The 22,753-nt window shown below is 40.4% G+C and overlaps 1 protein-coding gene across 12 annotated transcripts in view; it reads right to left on the bottom strand.

The window, feature by feature from the left end:
* TLR7 (toll like receptor 7) overlaps positions 1-22,753 on the bottom strand; it is a 140,412-nt gene that overhangs the window by 51,300 nt on the left and 66,359 nt on the right. For all 12 annotated transcript variants that reach the window (XR_010319733.1, XR_010319730.1, XR_010319731.1 and 9 more), the window contains one exon: positions 12,475-12,771. The gene's annotated coding sequence lies outside the window, so the exon portion shown is untranslated. The remainder of the gene's footprint in view (positions 1-12,474; positions 12,772-22,753) is intronic.

Below are 22,753 nucleotides of genomic sequence, written 5' to 3'. Positions count from 1 at the left end.
AAGGTGTGTCTCTCGTAGGCAGCGTACAGATGGATCTTGTTTTTTAATCCATTCTGCCACTCTCTGTCTCTTTATTGGTGCATTTAGTCCATTGACATTCAGGGTAATTATGGATAGGTATGAATTTAGTGCTATCATTTTGATGTCTTTTTTTGTGTGTTGACGGTTTCTTTTTCCCACTTGATTTTATGTGCTGAGTAGATTTTCTTTATATATTGTCCTTTCCTCATATTGGTTGTTGTTGATTTTGTTTCTGCTGAGTCTGTATTTTTCCCTTGTATTTTATTTTGATGAGTAGGATAGTTTGTCTCCTTTGTGGTTACCTTATTATTTACCCCTATTTTCCTAAATTTAAAACTAACTTTTATTTCTTTGTATCGCTGTATGTTCCTCTCCATATGGAAGGTGTATGATTACATTTCTGAGTCCCTCTTTACTATTTTAATGTTGTCTTCTTTTATACAATAGCATCGCCGTTACCCTGTGTTGGGCTTTTTTTTTTTTAATCTTGCTTTGTTTTTTTGGATTTCCCTGTTTGGGTTGACTTCTGATTGCTCTGCCCAGTGTTCTAGTCTTGGGCTGATACCTGATATTACTGATTTTCTAACCAAAGAACTCCCTTTAGTATTTCTTGTAGTTTTGGTTTAGTTTTTAAGAATTCCCTCAACTTGTGTTTATCTGGAAATGTCTTAATTTCACCTTCATATTTAAGAGACAGTTTTGATGGATATATGATTCTTGGCAGGCAATTTTTTTCCTTCAGTTTTTTAAATATGTCATCCCATTGCCTTCTTGCCTGCATGGTTTCTGCCAAGTAGTCCAAGCTTATTCTTATTGGCTCTCCTTTGTAGGTGACTTTTCTTTTATTTCTCTTTGCTCTTATAATTGTCTCTTTATCTTTGGTTTTGGCAAGCTTGATTATAGTATGTCTCGGTGACTTTCTTTTAAGATCTACCTTATGTGGAGTTCAATGAGCATCTTGGATAGATATCTTCTCATCTTTCACAATATCAGGGAAGTTTTCTGCAAACAAATCTTCAACAATTTTCTCTGTATTTTCTGTTATCCCTCCCTGTTCTGGTACTCCAATCACTCGTAGGTTATTTCTCTCGAGAGAGTCCCACATGATTCTTAAGGTTTCTTCATTTTTTTAAATTCTTTTTTCTGATTTTTCTTCAAATATATTAGTGCCAAGTGATTTATCTTCGAGTTCCAAAATTCTAGCTTTTGCTTGCTCAGTTCTGCTCCTCTGACTTTCTATTGAGTTGTCTACTTCTGTAATTTTATTGTTAATCTTCTGAATTTCTGATTGCTGTCAGTCTATGGATTTTTCCAGCTTATTAAACTTTTCATTATGTTCCTGAATAATCTTTCTAATTTCTTCAGTTGCTTTATCTGTGTGTTCCTTGGCTTGTTCTGCGTATTGCCTCATTTCCTTCCTGATGTCTTGAGGGGTTCTGTATACTAAACTTTTGTATTCTGCATCTGGTAATTCCAGGAATGCACTTCCATCTAGAAGATCCCTGGATTCTTTGTTTTGAGAGCCTGTTGAGGTGATCATGGTCTGTTTATGTGACTTGATATTGACCGTTGTCTCAATAACCCTATAAGTTATTTATTTATGTTTGCTTACTGTGTCGTAGCTACTTGCTTTGTTTTGTTTTGTTATACCCCTGTGGGTTGCTTGAGTGAGCTAGTTTGATTATTTTTGCCTTTGGAGCTCTGGTGTCCTGTCCCCAGCTGGCTAGAGCTGTTATCAGGTATATCAGTCTAGGAGTCCATTCAGTTTTCTTGTATGAAGTCAGCTCAGGTTTCCAGGTAGCTGATATCAAGTGGTGTGTGGTACAGGCTCTGTCCTACAGTCTTAGAGGGGCAGGGGTGATTGGCGTATATACCAGTATTTGATTGCAGCAGGGGGTCATGGTCTGAACAAGGCAGGGGGCTGAGAACCAACCCCCGAGCGTCTCTGAGGAAAATGCATCTCTGTTCCCTAGAGTGTGCTGATGGGTGGTTTCTGCAGAGGGACCATGGGCACCCAAAGTTTTTGGTTGTAAGGACTGGGAGGTACCAGTTATCTTTGGACCCCTGTCGCGGGTGGCTGGGTGACCTGAGTGGAGCTACCAGTCCTTAGATCCCTGTCGTGGGTAGGTGAGGGCCTTGTTTAATAGGCAAAGCAATGTCAAACATCAAACACCCACCTCTCCACCCCACTGCTGAAATGGTTGGAGTTTGCCAACAAGGGCCTATTCTCCCAAAATAGGCCCATACGGGTCCATGCAGAAGGGAAAGGTGTTCAAGGTCCACGGACGGTTTATGCCTGGACAGGAGCTGCTTCTGTCCTGAGCTCCCCCAGTTAATGGAGCTAGCAAATTATCTTTTCCCCCCAGATCCAAATTTTTTCCTTCCCCAAGGCCGGAAGGATGGCTCTTGGTGCTCACCAGGGTCCATCTCAGGCCCAGAGATTCAGCCACTGAAGCCGGCTTGGGGGTGGGGGTGGGCGTGGTAAAATATACACAAATCCTTAGCTTTTGCCGAGAGCACACCGTTCTCCTCAGGTTCCACAGGTGTGAGTGGGCCGTGTGGCTGGCTGCTTCTCCCTGAGGAAACTACGGCTGAACGCTAGTACCAGCCCACTGCTGCCCACTTCAGGAACGGTGCCTGAGGGCTCCCCGCTATTCAGGGCCGGTAACTCCTCTCCGCTACTCAACGGCCTCTACCTCCCCCTGCCCCTCAGTTCGTTGTCTAAGCTTACCTTTGATGCTCAGGGCTCCCAGCCTGTCACAAATATACTCATTTCACTTGTTTTTTCGGGTCTTTGTAGCAAAGAGGGCTCGATGGAAGAGTCTGTCTATTCTGCCATCTTGGCTCCACCCCCTCCTGACTTCCTTTTTGTTGTTGTCTTTATTGGTGTATAGGAATCCAACTGATTTTTGTATGCTTATCTTGTATCCTGCTATCTGCTGAATCTTTCTATTAGTTCCAGTAGTTGTCTCGTGTAGTCTTTTGGGTTTTCTATGTATGGTATCATATCATCCGCAAATAGGGACAGTTTAACTTCTTCATTACCAGTTTGGATCCCCTTTATTTCCTTTTCTTGCCTTATTGCTCAAACTAGGACTTCCAGCACAATGTTAAATAGGAGTGGTGATAAAGGCCATCCTTGTCTTGTTCCTGTTTTCAGGGAGAATGTTTTCAGCCTCTATTCATTAAGAATGATGTTGGCTGTTGGTTTTATATAAACCAAAAACCAAACCCACTGCCATCGAGTCGATTTCGACTCATAGCGACCCTATAGGACAGAGTAGAACTGCCCCACAGAGTTTCCAAGGAGCACCTGGCGGATTTGAACTGCCAACCTCTTGGTTAGCAGCCATAGCACTTAACCACTACGCCACCAGGGTTTCCTGGTTTTATATTAAAAAAAAAAAAAGGTTTTATATAGATGCCCTTTATTATGTTGAGGAATTTCCCTTCTATACCTATTTTATTGAGAGTTTTCACCAGGAATGAGTGTCGGACTTTATCAAATGTCCTTTCTGCCTCAATTGAGATAATCATGTAATTGTTTTCTTTATGTAGTGGATTACATTGATTCATTTTCTAATATTCAACCATCCTTGCATGGTTGGTGTGAATCCCACTTGGTCGTGGTGTATTTTTTTATATATATATAATGCTGAATTCTATTGGCTAGAATTTTGTTGAGAATTTTTGCATCTATATTCATGAGAGATATTGTCTGTAATTTCCTTTTTTTGTGGTGTCTTTGCCTGGTTTTGGTATCAGGGTAATGCTGGCATCATAGAATAAATTTGGAAGTATCCCTTCCTTTTCTATGTCCTGAAATAGTTTGAGTAGTACTGGTGTAAGCTCTTCTCTGAATGTTTGGTAGAATTCTCCAATGAAGCTATTTGGGCCAGGGCTTTTTGTTTGCTGGGAGTTTTTCTGCTTTTTTTTTTTTTTTTACTTTTTCAACCTCTTCTGTTGTTACAGGTCTGTTCAGATTTTCAACCTCAGTTTGTGTTAGTTTATGTGGTAGTGTGTTTCTAGAAATTTGTCCATTTCCTCTAGGTTTTCAAATTTGTGCGGTATAGTTTTTCATAGTAGTCTATTATGATCCTTTTTATTTCAATTAGTTCTGTTGTAATGTTCCCCATTTCCTTTCTTATTTGGGTTATTTGCATTTTCTTCTGTTTTTCTTTTGTCAGTGTGGCCAATGGTTTGTCAATTTTGTTGATCCTTTCGAAGAACCAACTTTTGGTTTTGTTGATTCTTTCTGTTGTTTTTCTGTTCTCTATTTCATTTGTTTCTGCTCTGATCTTTGTTATTTCCTTTCTTCTGGTGGCTGTGCACTTCTTTTGCTGTTCTCTTTCTGTTTGCTTGAGTTGTATAGCTAATGTTTTGATTTTGTCCCTTTCTTCTTTTTTGAGGTGTGCATCTATTGCTATAAATTGACCTCTGAGCACTGCCTTTGCTGTGTCCCAAAAGTTTTGGTATGATGTGTTTTCATTCTGGTTTGATTCCATCTTTGATTTCTTCTATTACTCAGTTGTTTTTAAAGAAGGTGTCTTAGTCATCTAGTGCTGCTATAACAGAAATACCACAAGCGGATGGCTTTAACAAAGAAATGTATTCTCTCATGGTTAGTAGGTTACAAGTCCAAATTCAGGGCATCAGCTTCAGGGGAAGGCCTTCTCTCTCTGTTGGCTCTGGAGAAAAGTCCTTCTCATTAGTCTTACCTTGGTCTGGGAGCATCTCAGCACAGGAACCTCAGGTTCAAAGGACGAGCTCTGTTCCCGGCAGTTCTTTCTTGGCGGTATGAGGTCCCCCATCTCTCTGCTCACTTCTATCTTTTATATCTCAAAAGAGATTGGCTTAAGACATTACCTAATCTTCTAAACCTCATCAATGTAACTGCCACTAATCCATCTTATTACATTATAGTGATAGGATTTACAACATTTAGGGAAATCACATTTAGAAGACAAAAATGTTAGACAATCATACAAGGGAATCATGACCTAGCCAAGTTGACAGATATCTGGGGGAGACACAATTCAATCCATGACACAAGGTGTTATTCAGTTTCCATGAATTTGATTTTTACTACTAATTTTTGCTAATTACTACTTTGATGACGTTGTGATCAGAGAAGATGCTTTGTATTATCTCAGTGTTTTGGGTTTTGTTGAGGGTTGCTTTGTGGCCTAAGATTTGTTGTATTCTGGAGAATGTTCCACGTGCTTGGAAAAGAATGTGTACTTTGCTGCTGTTGGGTAGAGTGTTCTATATATGCCTGTGAGGTCAAGTTGGTTGATTGTAGCCTTTAGATCTTCTGTATCTTTATTGAGTTTCTTTCTAGATGTTCTGTCCTTTACTGAGAGTGGTGTGTTGAAGTCTTCTGCTATTATTGTGGAATTGTCGATTTCTGTTTTCCGTGCTGTTAGAGTTGTATGTATTTTGGAGCCCTGTCGTTGGGTGCATAGGTATTTATTATGGTTATGGCCTCGTGGTGGATTGTCCCTTCAATTGTTGTATAATGTCCTTCCTTGTCTTTCAGGTGAATTTTTGTTAAGTCTATTTTATCTGAGATTAGTATTACCACTTCTGCTCTTTTTTGGCTGCTGTTTGCTTGATAATTTTTTTCCCCATCCTTTGATTTTTAATATATTTACGTCTTTGTTTCTAAGGTGTGTCTCTTGTAGACAGCATATTGATGAGCCCTGTTTTTTTATCCATTCTGCCACTCTCTGTCTCTTTATGGGTACATTTAAGCCATTTATGTTCAATGTGATTATTGGTAAGTGTGAGTTTGTTGCTGTCATTTTGTAGTGCTTTTTTGTGGTACTGATGTTTTCTTTGTTTCTTTTACTCTCCTGTGCTGAATTCCTTTTGTTTGTGGGTTTTTTTCTATTTCTTTCATTTTGTAGATTTTCTGTTTACTGACACTTTGTTTTTCTTCTTTATTTTGATGAGTAGGTTTGTTAACTTTCTTTGTAGTTACCTTGAAATTTACCCCATCTTCCTTAGTCGAATCCAGTCTTTTATTACTTGATATCGCCTTGACTTCCTCTCCATTTGAAAGTTCTATACCTATACCATTTATTCTCTCTTTTATTGTTCTGACATTGTTGTCATTTACAGATTGTCTTCTCTGGTTCCCTGTTGTAAATCTTTTAGTTTTGTTTTATCCTTTGAGAGCTCATTACTTAGGTTGGTATCTGGCTGATGCTGTCTCGTGTCCTAGATTCAGGCTGTTGTGTGATGTTGTTGGTTCTCTAGCTGATGCACTCCCTTTAATAATTCTTGTAAATTCAGTTTGGTTTTTACATATTCCCTTAATTTCTGTTTATCTAAAAATGTCCTAATTTCACCATTGTATTTGAGCAAGAGTTTTGCAGGGTCTATTATCCTTGGTTGGCAGTTCTTTTTCTTTCAAGGTTTTATATATGTCATCCCATTGCCTTCTTGTCTGCATGGCTTCTGACAAGTAATCAGAGTTGAATCTTATTGTTTCCCCTTCATATGTGACTTTTCATTTTTCTCGAGCTGCTCTCAGGACTCTTTGTCTCTGGTTTTAGTAAGTGTGATTATGATATGTCTTGGTGATTTTCTTTTGGAGTCTATCCTATATAGGGTGAACTTTTCATCTTTCATGATACTAGGGAAGTATCCTGTCAGCAAATCTTCAATGATCCTTTCTGTGTTTTCCATTTTCTCCCCCTGTTCTGGAACAAAAAAAAAAAAAAAAAAGCAAATTTTTGCTTTTGATTGTATCCCACATCATTCTCAGGGCTTCTTCATTTTTCTTCATTCTTTTTTTCTGATTTCTTTCTCAAAGTGGTATCCAAGGATTTATCTTAAATTTTGCTGATCCTGTCTTCCATTGTTTTAAATTTGCTCCTAAAACCTTCTATTGCACTGTCCATTTCTAAAATCTTGTTGTTTATCTTTTAATTTCTAATTGCTATTTTTGTGTGATTTCTAGTTCTTTGTTTATTTTGACATTTTGTTCCTGTATTATTTTCCTGAATTCTTCCATTGCTTTGTCTGTGTTTTCTCTGATTTTGTCTGTTTTTCTATGATTTAGTCTATTTTTTTCCTTATTTTTGTCTGCATTTTTCTTCATCTCGTAGACAACCCTGAATATTAGAGTTCTGAATTCCCTGTCATGTAGTTTCAATCCCTTTTCTTCTACCAGAAGGTCTTCCGGTGTTTTATTTTGGTTGTTTTGGAGCCATGGAAACCCTGGTGGCATAGTGGTTAAGTGCTGTGGCTGTTAACCAAGAGGCCAGCAGTTCGAATCCACCAGGCACTCCTTGGAAACTCTACAGGGCAGTTCTACCCTGTCCTATAGGGTCACTATGAGTCAGAATTGACTCGATGGCAGTGGGTTTGGGTTTTTTTTGGTTTTTTTGGAGCCATCCTGTCCTGTTTTCTTATATGTTTTGATATTGTCTGCTGTCTTTGGGACATTCAGGAATTATTTTCTTTATTTTTTTATTGTAAATTTGTTTTGTCTTGCTTTTTTTTTCATTTTATTTGGTTATGTCTGGGCAGGTGAGCTGGACATGTTTGTTGCTTGCTCACCTGTGGGCATGATACTTTTCACCACCTTGTCCAGGTGGACAGGACTGGTCACTCAGCTATGGTGCAGCAGGGCAGGTTCAGCAGGGATGGATGGGCAAGGATGGGTAGTTTGCAGCACGAACCGGGGCAAACTGGATGGGGCCGGGGGACAGTGCAGCACGAGATCTGGGGGACTGCATTGGTGCTGCTCAGAGGCATGGCACTTGGTGCATGGTGCAGATAGACAGGAGGAAAAGGGTGTTTGTGGCCCTATTTTCTCGATGATAGTGAGAGCCCCCCTCTGCTCTGGAATTGGCTCTCTTTTTAAGCCTAGCGGGATGGCAAAACTGACCAACCCCCTCGTTAGGGTTCCATACACCTTATTTGCAGGGCCCCACTCCCACAGGGGTTCCATGCACCTTATTTGCATTCTTAGCAGACTATCCAATCCCCTTGGTGGGCCACAAACACCCTATTTGCATAGTCCCACCTAATCATTTTGTGGTAGCCACAAGACCATGAATGGCTAGAAGGGCCATATTAAGTAATTCACTGCACTGCACCTGGCCTCACAAGCTCTGGCTTCCTGGCCACAACATGGGAGCCCATTATAGGCCAGTCTGTTGGGATTTCATAAAGCACGGGGCATGCATGGGTTATAATCACATACAGTACAGTGTCTATGCCAGGTAAACTCACAAAAATGAGTTATTTACTCAAATCAAATGAGCCTTCCCAGGCTTTCCCACACAACCAGTAACCCTAAATGATGAAATGGAATTGACACCAGGGCGGGAAGGTCACTTTGAACCAGGAGTTCAGTCCCACATGGAAAGGAGCCAGATGGTCTGCTGGACAGCCAACAAGCTTGGGCATCTCCTAGAGCGAGTCTTTCCTTGTTCCTGTCCTTGCCGTTCATGTTTATACAGATTTTCATTTCAAATCAGAGAAGACCCATTATTAACTGTTCCCACCAGGTGAGCCTGCCAGGCAACATGTGCGTGACAGATGCACCAATAATCTGCTGGGCCTGATGAGCCTCTCTGAGCCTCAGTTTTCTCATCCATCAGATGGGGATAAGAATAATAGTACCTTCCTCATTCAGCAAGTTCATACTTGTGAAACTCTTAGAACAGTACCTGTCATCAGGCAAGCACTCAACAAAGAGTATTCTTAGGATTGTTCTTTCTGCTTTCTGCCTCACAATGCCTGGAGTAGGCCTAGAGAACCACTCTCGGGGGCCATACCCAGTCCTGGCTGCAGCCCTTCCTTCCAGAGTTGATAAACCACCAGAGGGTTCATGGAGCAGCAAATGGCTTCTCCACATCAGGGCTGCGTGAGAGCACCGCATATGAAAACAGCAGGGAACCCTGGAGAAGGCTCAAGGCCAAGGGAAACACCAGGTGCCTGGACTTAGTTATGTGTCACAATTAAAAAAAAAAGGAAGCAACATTAACGATAGAAAGGCTAAAGGGAAAGGAGGCATGTAAATGAAAAATTTTTTTGAGCAGAGTATTTGGATGGAGAAAGGCAGAGGGTTCTTTTCCACAATGGCCAGATATGATGTGGCCTCACGCTGGTTGTAAATTGAGATGCAGATCTACTGGGAGGACAGCTGCTGGGGATTGTGTCAGGGAGGGCATGTTGCAGCTTCCCTTGGCACCTGAAAGCAGGCTGTCCTTCCCCGTCAGTGTAGACACAAGTGAATGGGCTGTAAGACATGTCTCTCATGGTCCCTCTGCACCATTTCCCACAATTCCAAAGTTCCCTTCCTACTTTCTCTCCCTCCCTGGCTCTTAGATCCCTTTAACCCACTCTTCCTGACCCTTTCAGTCTTACAACTCACCCTGATTTACACCTACCCCATTATGCTCACTCCCAACCTCAGCTGGTTGTTTTCCGTTTGTAGCATTATTTCACATTTCAAACAAAAACTTAAAGTGCTAGCCTGCACGACACCTCAGTGCCAGTTAGAAAATGGCGCCCCTCTGGGTGAATGTGTTTGTTAAAAGCACTCTTCCTATGGGCCAGTGTAGCCTTAAATCACGGCATGGAGCTGGGTAACAGAGGGAAGAGCTAAATTACAGTCCTCACTTGGTCTTGTGCAGGGGACAACCTGTGCAGCTGTATATGGTGGTCTAGCTAAACCAAATCAAATCTCATTTCATCATGATATATGGAATACCTCTTTCCAACAGCATGTCTGACTTCACAGGTACAGGGACTAGACAAGGTCCCTGTTGTTGTTAGTTGCTGTCAAGTCGATTCTGACTCATGGTGACCCCTTGTGTTACACAGTGGAATTGCTCCTTAGGGTTTTCTTGGCTGTAATTCTTAACGGAAGCAGGTCGGCAGGCCTTTTCTTCCTTGGTACTGCTGGGTGGGTAAATTCCCTTCTTGAGTTAGTCCTCAGGTTACAGAGCAATAATCTGAAAATCTGGGTCATCCCATCAGTTGTAACCCTTTCCTGTGTTTTTTGGTGTCTCCCAAATAAAGGGTTAAGACACCACAAAGAACCTCAGCACTTCAGATTTGGAAGGACCCCTCCCTTACTTCATGGATAAAGGAACTGAAGCCAAAGGTCAAGAGTGCAATAGTGGCAGAGCAAGTATTGGAACTCTCAGCGCTCCACTTCTGCTCTTGGGTTCTTTCAACTTCTCCCTTCATGAATGTCTTAAGTCAAGAGCCAAACAATATTAAATATTCAATCAGTGTTTTTTATTTTGTTTTGTTTTTATATAATTTTGTTATGGTAATATATATAGGAAAACATTTCCCATTTTAACGATTTTTAAGTGTACAATTTAGTGACAGTAACTACATTCACCATGTTGTACATTTGTCACCCATTTTTTTTTATTTCTAATGGGGCCCTGGAGGCCCAGTAATTAAGAGCTACGGCTGCTAACCAAAAGGTTGGTAGTTTGAATCTACCAGCCACTCCTTGGAAGCCCTATGGGGCAGTTCTACTCTGTCGGAGTCAACTCAACTGCAGTGGGTTTGGTTTTTGGTTATCTATTTCTGAAACTTTTTCGTCATCCCAAACAGAAACTCAGTATCCTTTCAGCAATAGTTCCCCAGCAATCACTATTTTGAGAAGAGGTTCCTGGTGGGTTTTCCAGGTCCTGTCAATCCTTTGTCCTTATTTCCCACCTCTTTTTAAAATTTTATTGTAGTAAAAAAACCCACCAGAGAAAACAAAGTTTGCCGTTTTAACCATTGTAAATGTACAATCACATACACCATGTTGTGCAGCCATCACTGCTATCCATTTCCCAAAGTTTGACATCCCCACAAACGAAAACTTGGTGCCCCTTCAGCAATAACTCCCACTCCCTCCTCCCTCCAGCCCCTGGTAAACCACTGATAAGCTTTGGTCTCTCTGTATTTGCCTATTCTAGATACTTCATGTAAGTGGGATCATATAATACTTGTCCTTTTGTGACTGACTTATTTCACTCAGCATAATGTTTTCATCGTTCATCCATGCTAAAGCATGTATCAGATTTCCACTCCTCTTTATGGCTGAATAATAATCCATTGTATATACATGCCACATTTTGTTTATCCACTCATCTGTTGATGGACACTTGGGTTGTTTCCACCTTTTGCCTGTTGGGAATAATGCTGCAGTGAACACTGGTGTACATGTACCTGTTTGAGTCCCTGCTTTCAAGTCTCTCAGGTGTATACTTTGAAGTGGAATTGCTGAGTCATATGGCAATTCTACATTTAACTTTCTGAGGAACCATCAAACTGCTTTCCATAGCAGCTGCACCATTTTACATTCCTCATAGCAGCTACATGAGGATTCCAATTTCTCCACATCCTCGCCAACACTTATTAGTTTCCATTTTTCTGATACTAGCCATCCTAGCCGGTGTGAGGTGGTATCTCATTGTGGCTTGGATTTGCATTTTCCTGATAACTAACGACCTTGAGCAAATTTTCATGTGTTTATTGGACATTTGTATATTTTCCTTGGAGGAATGTCTATTCAAGTCTTCAGTCCATTTTTTAATTGAGTTGTTTGTCATTTTGTTGTTCAGTTGTAGTCGTTCTTTATATATTATGGCTATTAAACATTTATCATATATATGGTTCCCAAATATTTTCTCCCATTCTCTAGATCGTCTCTTCACTTTCTTGATAAAGTCCTTTGATGCACAAAAAATTTTCATTTTGATGAAGTCCAATGATCTCTTTTGTCTTTTGTTGCTTGTACTTTTGGTGTCATATGTAAGAATCCATTGTTTAAAACAAAGTTTTTAAGTTAAAATATACGCATGTATAAAAGTTTTATTCCTGGTTTCGGGGCAGTTTCAGTTAAGGCAAAACCCAAGTTTCTAAATAAAAACAATTTTTATTCATTATTTTCCCTAAGGGTCTCAATGCATTTGTTTCTTCCTTTCTGCATGTGCAGATCGCCAGGCCTTTCTTCTGAAATGCCTCTGGGTGGATTCAAATCAACAACCTTTCAGCTAGTAGTCAAGTGCTTAACCATTTGCACCACCCAGGGACTCCTTCGCATATATACAAAAACCAAACCAAACCAAACCCTTTGCCACTGAGTTGATTCTAACTCATAGCAACACTATAGATCTGTCTCATTCTCTTCCTAAGATGGCTATGCTGTACACATTGTACGGATGTTACATTTTATTTAATGAGTCTCCCATTGATTGACATTTGGGTTTGTCCTAAGTTTCTGAAATTACAAACAATGCTGCAACAAACATCTTTGGAGAGAAGATAATAAAAAGATGTGTGTTCAGGTGAGGAGAAAAAGCCAACAAAATGAAAAAGAGTGATTATACAACAGATGGTGTGAATCTGATGGGCAAGTTTTCCAAGTAAGGGGGAGGAGTTAGAACCAGGATCAGGGAGGACGAGTTTTCGACTTACCTGGGGAAAGGCCACCTCCTCTTGGGAGAAGGGAAAGGAGGGTAGACTCTTTGGGAAGAATCCTGTGGTTGTAAGATGCTGAGGAAGGCAGGACATAAAACATATTTTGATGTAGAGAGGAGGAGGGAGTTTAAGGAGTCGCATATTGGTAGGCCTCAAATTTCTTGGTAAAGTAAGAATTAAGGTTGTGCTCTGGGTTGAGGGGGCGCGTGGTGGAAGGGTTAACACCAGAGACTGAAAAAGTGTAGGAAAATTTGGGTGGGAGGCAGCCACTCGATTCCAAAATATGAGGGCAGTCTGGAAAGCAAGAGAACAATCTGTTAGGTTTGAGGCCCAGGGCTTGGCATGGAGAGATGATTGGAGAAGGGCTACTTCTATAATTTAGGCTGCTTCTCCATGATAAGGTCTTTATTCAATTCCTCACAATCCTGAGTACCTCTTCTTCTCCCGCCCCCCACAACATGTTTTCTTTTCTATTTCCCTCTAATTGTCTTTTTTTTTTTTCAGTTTCCATCCCTCTAGACGTGGTGCTTTTAGCATTGGAGACAACCACTTTTGTTTCTTCATTTCTGCATGAGCACTCCAAGGAACCTCAGAGAGGTCTTAACGCTTCGGAAATGACTAGCGTTAATAACCAGTCTGCCACTAGATGGCGCAAACCCCCCAACACAAGCATTCCCCAGTTACTAACGCCCAATTTAGGGACAACTAAATTTTTTTTTAAATGGTGTGTAGTGGTAAAGTGCTACCGCTGCTAACCAAAGGGTCGGCAGTTCAAATCTGCCAGGTGCTCCTTGGAAATTCTATGGGACAGTTCAACTCTATGGGGCAGTTCTACTCTATCCTATAGGGTCACTATGAGTCGGAATCGACTTGACAGCACTGGCTTTGGTTTTGGTTAGGCAGCTAACCAGGAAACCCTGGTGGTGTAGCGGCTAAGTGCTACAGCTGCTAACCAAAAGGTCAGCAGTTCGAATCTACCAGGCGCTCCTTGGAAACTCTATGGGGCAGTTCTACTCTGTCCTATAGGGTCGCCATGAGTCGGAGTCGACTCGATGGCAACGGGTAGGCTGCTAACCAAAAGGTCAGCAGTTCAAATCCACCATCCGCTCCTTGGAAACCCTATGGAGGGGGGAGGGGCAGTTCTATTCTGTTCTATAGGGTTGCTATGAGTCAGCATCGACTCGACGACAACAGGCTGTTTTGTTTTGTTTTTTAGTACTTGCTTTAATGATATGTAAATTTGCCCTCACTTTGAAACGGTTGAACCAACTCCTACTGGCAGGAAAGGCCTTATCACAATCACCTACACTTCCTGCACGTTCAGCTTTTCTAAATCATTGAAAAGGCTTGGAGCCTTTTCTTGCACTAAAATAGGGCTAAATAAGAACCCTATGAACTTCTTTCAACTTCCCTACAAATTCGACTTAAAGACACAGGAATGGATCTCATATGTAATAATGTTTAGGATAAAAAGAGTCTACAACTTGAAATTGCCGTGAAGGTTAACAAAATACACACATGTATAAAAGTCTTGTTTTTGGTTTCAGGGCAGTTTTAGTTAAGGTAACCCAAGTTTCAAAATAAAAACAATTTTTATTCATCATTTTCCCTAAGGGTATCAATGTGTTTAAGATTTAAGAATAGCCAACACCAGCAACAATAATCTTTTGATCCTCCCACATGGAGAGAGGTAGAGGACTTTAACTCGCTTTTGAACTAGAGAGAGGTCAATTTCATAAATTAGAAATGATATGGAATAAAGCTCAGACTTCTCAACCTATTTTCCAAATTCACCTGCTGAGTTAGATTTTGAAGAGAAAAAGTACACATCAAATTATGCAAGAATATAGCCAGGTGGAAAATGACCTGATAGTTGAACACATTTCTAATGTATCTGGCATGAATCTCAGTCCACCAACTCAAATGTGACCTCATCTCAAGATCCTTAACTTAATTCCGTCTGTAAAGACCCTTTTTCCAAATAAGGCTACATTCACAGGTTCCAAGGATTTGGATGTAGACATATATTTTGGGGGGCCACCATTCAGCCCACTTCATTAACCTTGGCTGCACCTTGAAATTTTCTGAAGAGCTTTAAAAATTACTACTGCCTGGCCCCACCAGTGGAGATTTGGATTTCATCGGTCTTGGTTATAGCCTCTGGAGTTTAAAGATCACAGGTGATTAAAATATGCAGGCAAATTGAGAACCACAGCTTTAGGATTAGTGTTCAAAAGTGCGTCTCAAACTGGAGTGGGCATCAGAACCACCTCGTGGGTGGGGTTTGTTAAAACATAAATCATTGGGCCCCACCTCAGAGTTATTGATTCTGTAGGTTTAGGGTTGGGGCCTGGGAATTTGCATGTCTAACAAGCTCCCAGGGGACGCTGATGCTGCGGGGACCATGCTTTGAGACCCTAGTCTAGTGAGTGGTTCTCAAACGTCCTTGGCTAATAGAATCACCTGCAGATTCCTAGGGCCTGAAATTCAGTATATCTGAAGGTGGATATTCCTGGAGCCCCTGAATCAGTATATCTGAAGGTAGAGTCCTGACATCTGCATTTTAAATAAGAGCCCAGATGATCCTGATACAAGTGATCTAAAGACTAAGCTTGGCAAAACTCTGCTGTAGACACAACTTGTAACTTTTGACACTGAGATGACTCTGGGAGGCAGAGTAATCACTGAGGATGTCTTCTTTTTTCTTTCCCTTAAAGCTGACCTTAAGCTCCTGGCACTGACACTGTCTAGGGGGATATGTGCTGGTGTAGTTGAGTTATTTGCATTTTGTCTTCTACAGGCCTAAAGGTCTTAGGGGACCACAGGGGGTTTATGGAGGTAAAGGTATTCAAGGACATCAGTTGGGTCTCCAGGAAATGCAAAGGGAGAAGGCTGTTCCTCTGTCCCTTCTGGAGAGAGAAGTGAAGATGGAAGGAAATAGGAGCACTGGGGGTGGGGGATCTGTTGGTCCTGAGAACGGACTTGCCAACTCTATGTGGAAATGACTAAGAAATGGATTCGACACACACACAAACACACCACCCTAATTTGTCACTATAGCAGACCCAGAAACTGTGCCCAAACCCTGGGAGGTGAGGACCTCCAGAATGACTGAATTATGCTTCTTGAGAGTCAGGTAGGTTGGAAACTCAGAGACCGAAAAGAAGCTGAGTGATAAAAAATAAAGTCGTCTTTTGCTCATTTGAGTTGGTGGACTGCCCAAGGGTCCATCACTATCATTGCCACAGAAGACCTAACTGCATATCTCCGGCTCACCTTTCTTCCTTGAGCTCCATAGGCTGTGACCAATTACTGACTCAGCATCTCAAAATTCAGTAGACTCAAAATTCAATGTGACTAAGACATACTGCCACCACTCGTCTGTCAGTTGGTCGTAATGTGTTGGCTTGTGTGTTGCTATGCCACCAGTATTTCAAATACCCAGACTAAGACAGACTAGGATGAAGGACCTGGTAGTCTACTTCTAAAAAAAAAAAAAAACTGGCCAATGAAAACCTTATGAATACCAGCAGAACATTGTCTGATATAGTGCCGAAAGATGAGACCCTTAGGTTGGAAGGCACTCAAGATACAAATTGGGAAGAGCTAGCTGCTTCCTCAAAGTAGAGTTGACCTTAATACGTGGATTACAATAATCGGAACGTGGAATGTATGATGTATGAATCTAGGAAAATTGGAAGTCATCAAAAACAAAATGGAACACATAAAGATCAATGATATCCTAGGCATTAGTGAACTGAAATGGACTGGTATTGACCATTTTGAATCAGACAATAATATGGTCTACTATGCCAGGAATGACAAGTTAAAGAGGAACGGCGTTGGATTCATCTTCAAGAACATTTCAAGATCTATACTGCAGTACAATGTTGTCAACGATAGGATAATATCCATATGCCTACGAGGAATACCAGTTAATATGACTATTATTCAAATTTACACACCAACCACTAATGCCACAGATGAAGAAATTGAAGATTTTTACCATCTTCTGCACTCTGAAATTGATCAAACATGCAATTAAGATGCATTGTTAATTACTGGTTATTGGAATACAAAAGTAGGAAAAAAAGAAGGATCAGTAGTTAGAAAATATGGCCTTGGTGATAGACACAATGCTGGAGATCACATGAGAGAATTTTGTAAGACCAATGACTTATTCATTGCAACTACTTTTTTTCAACAACATAATGACAACTATACATGAGGACCTCATCGGATGGAATACACAGGAATCAAATCGACTACCTCTGTGGAAACAGCAATGGAGAAGCTCAATATCATCAGCCAGAGCAAGGCCAGGGACCTACTGTGGAACACACCATCAATTGCTCATATGTAAGTTCAAGTTACAGAGGAAAAAAATTAAAACAAGTCCACAAGAGCCAAAGTATGACCTTGAATATATCCTACCTGAATTTAGAGACCATCTCAAGAATAGATTGGATGCATTGAACATTAATGACTGAAGACCAGACGAGTTGTGGAATGACATCGAGGACATCATACATGAAGAAAGGAAAAAACAAAACAAAACACCAAACCCACAGTAGTTGAGTCAATTCTGACTCATAGCCAAAGGTCATTAAAAAGACAGGAAAGAAAGAAAAGACCAAAATGGATGTCAGAAGAGACTCTGAAACTTTCTTTCAGCATGGAGTAGCTAAAGCAAATGGAAGAAATGATGAAGTAAAAGAGCTGAACAGAAGATTTCAAAGGGTGCCTCAAGAAGACAAAGTATTATAATGAAATGTGCAAAGACCTGGAGTTAGAAAACCAAAACAGAAGAGGGAACACACTCAGCATTTCTCAAGCTGAAAGAACCAAAGAGAAAATTCAAGCCTCGAGTTGCAATATTGAAGAGTTCTATGGCAAAATATTGAATGATGCAGAAAGCATCAAAAGAGGATGGGAAGGAGGCGGAGCCAAGATGGCGGACTAGGCAGACGCTACCTCGGATCCCTCTTACAACAAAGACACGGAAAAATAAGAGAATTGATCACATACATAACAATCTACGAACCCTGAACAACAAACACAGATTTAGAGACGGAGAACGAACTAATACGGGGAAGCAGCGATTGTTTTCAGAGCCTGGAGCCAGCATACCAGTTAGGTATGGCACAAGCACAGAGAGCTGCTCCACCCCCCTGAACTAACCCCGGGAGGGGGACCAGCCGGTTCCGCGGGCGGCGAGGGACGCAGCCGGTAGAAGAAGTCCCTGGGAGGCAGTGACTGGTCTTGGAACGGGGAGAGCAGCGTCCCAGCCGGGGAACTGTCTCGCCAGGATTTGGACTGGACGCAGGTACGGCATAAACACGGAGAGCTGCTCCACCCCCCTGAACTAACCCCAGGAGGGGGCCCAGTTGGGTGGCGGGGGCGGCACGGCAACGCAGCTGGAGGGACGAGAAATCCCCGGGAGGCAGCAACTGATTTTGGAGTCGAGAGTGCACCGTCCCAGTAGGGGAGCCTTGACGCTGGGCGTGGGGCTGGAAGCGGAGGATCTGACCTTGACTCCAGCGGGCCAGACCCCCCGGGGGCAATCTCCACACAGCCAGCACACATAGGCGACACGCCCCGTGGGAATCTCAGATATAATAGTCATTCCAACCAAGACAAGCAACTCTGGCTATATTCTGAGGTGCTACTCTCCTATCTCTCTGTTCCCTCCCCCACCCTCCCCAGGCGGCTTCATTAACATCCGAATAGCCTGAGCCAGAGGGAGAACTCTGATAGGGATCTGACTGCATTTTTTTAGCGGATTTTCTGGAAAAACTAGTTTCCCAGCGATGGCTCGGAAACAACAATCCATATCAAACCACTTAAAGAAGCAGACCATCACAGCTTCTACAACCCCCCAAACAAAAGAATCAAAATCTTTCCCAAATGAAGATACAATCCTGGAATTATCAGATACAGAATATAAAAAACTAATTTACAGAATGCTTCAAGACATCACAAATGAAATAAGGCAAACTGCAGAAAAAGCCAAGGAACACACTGATAAAACTGTTGAAGAACTCAAAAAGATTATTCAAGAACATAGTGGAAAAATTAATAAGTTGCAAGAATCCATAGAGAGACAGCATGTAGAAATCCAAAAGATTAACAATAAAATTACAGAATTAGACAACGCAATAGGAAGTCAGAGGAGCAGACTCGAGCAATTAGAATGCAGACTGGGACATCTGGAGGACCAGGGAATCAACACCAACATAGCTGGAAAAAAATCAGATAAAAGAATTAAAAAAAATGAAGAAACCCTAAGAATCATGTGGGACTCTATCAAGAAGGATAATCTGCGGGTGATTGGAGTCCCAGAACAGGGAGGGGGGACAGAAAACACAGAGAAAATAGTTGAAGAACTCCTGACAGAAAACTTCCCTGACATCATGAAAGACGAAAGGATATCTATCCAAGATGCTCATCGAACCCCATTTAAGATTGATCCAAAAAGAAAAACACCAAGACATATGATCATCAAACTCGCCAAAACCAAAGATAAAGAGAAAATTTTAAAAGCAGCCAGGGAGAAAAGAAAGGTTTCCTTCAAGGGAGAATCAATAAGAATAAGTTCAGACTACTCAGCAGAAACCATGCAGGCAAGAAGGGAATGGGACGACATATACAGAACACTGAAGGAGAAAAACTGCCAGCCAAGGATCATATATCCAGCAAAACTCTCTCTGAAATATGAAGGCGAAATTAAGATATTTACAGATAAACACAAGTTTAGAGAATTTGCAAAAACCAAACCAAAGCTATAAGAAATACTAAAGGATATTGTTTGGTCAGAGAACCAATAATATCAGATATCAGCACAACACAAGGTCACAAAACAGAACGTCCTGATATCAACTCAAATAGGGAAATCACAAAAACAAACAAATTAAGATTAATTAAAAAAAATACACATAACAGGGAATCATGGAAGTCAATAGGTAAAAGATCACAATAATCAAAAAGAGGGACTAAATACAGGAGGCATTGAACTGCCATATGGAGAGTGATACAAGGCGATATAGAACAATACAAGTTAGGTTTTTACTTACAAAAATAGGGGTAAATAATAAGGTAACCACAAAAAGGTATAACAACTCTATAACTCAAGATAAAAGCCAAGAAAAACGTAACGACTCAACTAACATAAAGTCAAACACTACGAAAATGAGGATCTCACAATTTACTAAGAAAAACGCCTCAGCACAAAAAAGTATGTGGAAAAATGAAATTGTCAACAACACACATAAAAAGGCATCAAAATGACAGCACTAAAAACTTATTTATCTATAATTACGCTGAATGTAAATGGACTAAATGCACCAATAAAGAGACAGAGAGTCTCAGACTGGATAAAGAAACACGATCCGTCTATATGCTGCCTACAAGAGACACACCTTAGACTTAGAGACACAAACAAACTAAAACTCAAAGTATGGAAAAAAATATATCAAGCAAACAATAAGCAAAAAAGAAGAGGAGTAGCAATATTAATTTCTGACAAAATAGACTTTAGACTTAAGTCCACCACAAAGGATAAAGAAGGACACTATATAATGATAAAAGGGGCAATTGATCAGGAAGACATAACCATATTAAATATTTATGCACCCAATGACAGGGCTGCAAGATACATAAATCAAATTTTAACAGAATTGAAAAGTGAGATAGATACCTCCACAATTATATTAGGAGACTTCAACACACCACTTTCGGAGAAGGACAGGACTTCCAGTAAGAAGCTCAATAGAGACACAGAAGATCTAATTACAACAATCAACCAACTTGACCTCATTGACTTATACAGAACTCTCCACCCAACTGCTGCAAAGTATACTTTTTTTTCTAGCACACATGGAACATTTTCTAGAACAGACCACATATTAGGTCATAAAACAAACCTTTGCAGAGTCCAAAACATCGAAATATTACAAAGCATCTTCTCAGACCACAAGGCAATAAAACTAGAGATCAATAACAGAAAAACGAGGGAAAAGAAATCAAATACTTGGAAAATGAAGAATACCTCCTGAAAAAAGACTGGGTTATAGAAGACATCAAGGAGGGAATAAGGAAATTCTTAGAAAGCAACGAGAATGAAAATACTTCCTATCAAAACCTCTGGGACACAGCAAAAGCAGTGCTCAGAGGCCAATTTATATCGATAAATGCACGCATACAAAAGGAAGAAAGAGCCAAAATCAGAGAACTGTCCCGACAACTTGAACAAATAGAAAGTGAGCAACAAAAGAATCCATCAGGCACCAGAAGAAAACAAATAATAAAAATTAGAGCTGAACTAAATGAATTAGAGAACAGAAAAACAATTGAAAGAATTAACAAAGCCAAAAGCTGGTTCTTTGAAAAAAATAACAAAATTAATAAACCATTGGCTAGACTGACTAAAGAAATACAGGAAAGGAAACAAATAACCCGAATAAGAAACGAGAAGGACCACATCACAAAAGAACCAAATGAAATTCAAAGAATCATTTCAGATTATTATGAAAAATTGTACTCTAACAAATTTGCAAACCTAGAAGAAATGGATGAATTCCTGGAAAAACACTACCTACCTAAACTAACACATTCAGAAGTAGAACAACTAAATAGATCCATAACAAAAAAAGAGATGGAAATGGTAATCAAAAAACTCCCAACAAAAAAAAGCCCTGGCCTGGACGGCTTCACTGCAGAGTTCTACCAAACTTTCAGAGAAGAGTTAACACCACTACTTCTGAAGGTATTCCAAAGCATAGAAAATGACGGAATACTACCTAACTCATTCTATGAAGCCACCATCTCCCTGATACCAAAACCAGGTAAAGACATTACAAAAAAAGAAAATTATAGACCTATATCCCTCATGAACATAGATGCAAAAATCCTCAACAAAATTCTAGCCAATAGAATCCAACAACACATCAAAAAAATAATTCACCATGATCAAGTGGGATTTATACCAGGTATGCAAGGCTGGTTTAATATCAGAAAAACCATTAATGTAATCCATCACATAAATAAAACAAAAGACAAAAACCACATGATCTTATCCATTGATGCAGAAAAGGCATTTGACAAAGTCCAACACCCATTTATGATAAAAACTCTTACCAAAACAGGAATTGAAGGAAAATTCCTCAACATAATAAAGGGCATCTATGCAAAGCCAACAGCCAATATCACTCTAAATGGAGAGAACCTGAAAGCATTTCCCTTGAGAACGGGAACCAGACAAGGATGCCCTTTATCACCGCTCTTATTCAACATCGTGCTGGAAGTCCTAGCCAGGGCAATTAGGCTAGACAAAGAAATAAAAGGTATCCGGATTGGCAAGGAAGAAGTAAAGTTATCACTATTTGCAGATGACATGATTATATACACAGAAAACCCTAAGGAATCCTCCAGAAAACTACTGAAACTAATAGAAGAGTTTGGCAGAGTCTCAGGTTATAAAATAAACATACAAAAATCACTTGGATTCCTCTACATCAACAAAAAGAACACCGAAGAGGAAATAACCAAATCAATACCATTCACAGTAGCCCCCAAGAAGATAAGATACTTAGGAATAAATCTTACCAAGTATGTAAAAGACCTATACAAAGAAAACTACAAAGCTCTACTACAAGAAATTCAAAAGGACATACTTAAGTGGAAAAACATACCTTGCTCATGGATAGGAAGACTTAACATAGTAAAAATGTCTATTCTACCAAAAGCCATCTATACATTTAACGCACTTCCGATCCAAATTCCAATGTCATATTTTAAGGGGATAGAGAAACAAATCACCAATTTCATATGGAAGGGAAAGAAGCCCCGGATAAGCAAAGCACTACTGAAAAAGAAGAAGAAAGTGGGAGGCCTCACTTTACCTGATTTCAGAACCTATTATACAGCCACAGTAGTCAAAACAGCCTGGTACTGGTACAACAACAGGCACATAGACCAATGGAACAGAATTGAGAACCCAGACATAGATCCATCCACATATGAGCAGCTGATATTTGACAAAGGACCAGTGTCAATTAATTGGGGAAAAGAAAGCCTTTTTAACAAATGGTGCTGGCATAACTGGATATCCATTTGCAAAAAAATGAAACAGGACCCATACCTTACACCATGCACAAAAACTAACTCCAAGTGGATCAAAGACCTAAACATAAAGACTAAAACGATAAAGATCATGGAAGAAAAAATTGGGACAACCTTAGGAGCCCTAATACAAGGCATAAACAGAATACAAAACATT

This window comes from Loxodonta africana, chromosome X (genome assembly GCF_030014295.1).
Source record: "Loxodonta africana isolate mLoxAfr1 chromosome X, mLoxAfr1.hap2, whole genome shotgun sequence".
NCBI classification, from domain to species: Eukaryota; Metazoa; Chordata; class Mammalia; order Proboscidea; family Elephantidae; genus Loxodonta; species Loxodonta africana.
The sequence above is the reverse complement of the archived record's forward strand: the minus strand, read 5'-3'. Positions and strand labels throughout refer to the sequence as shown.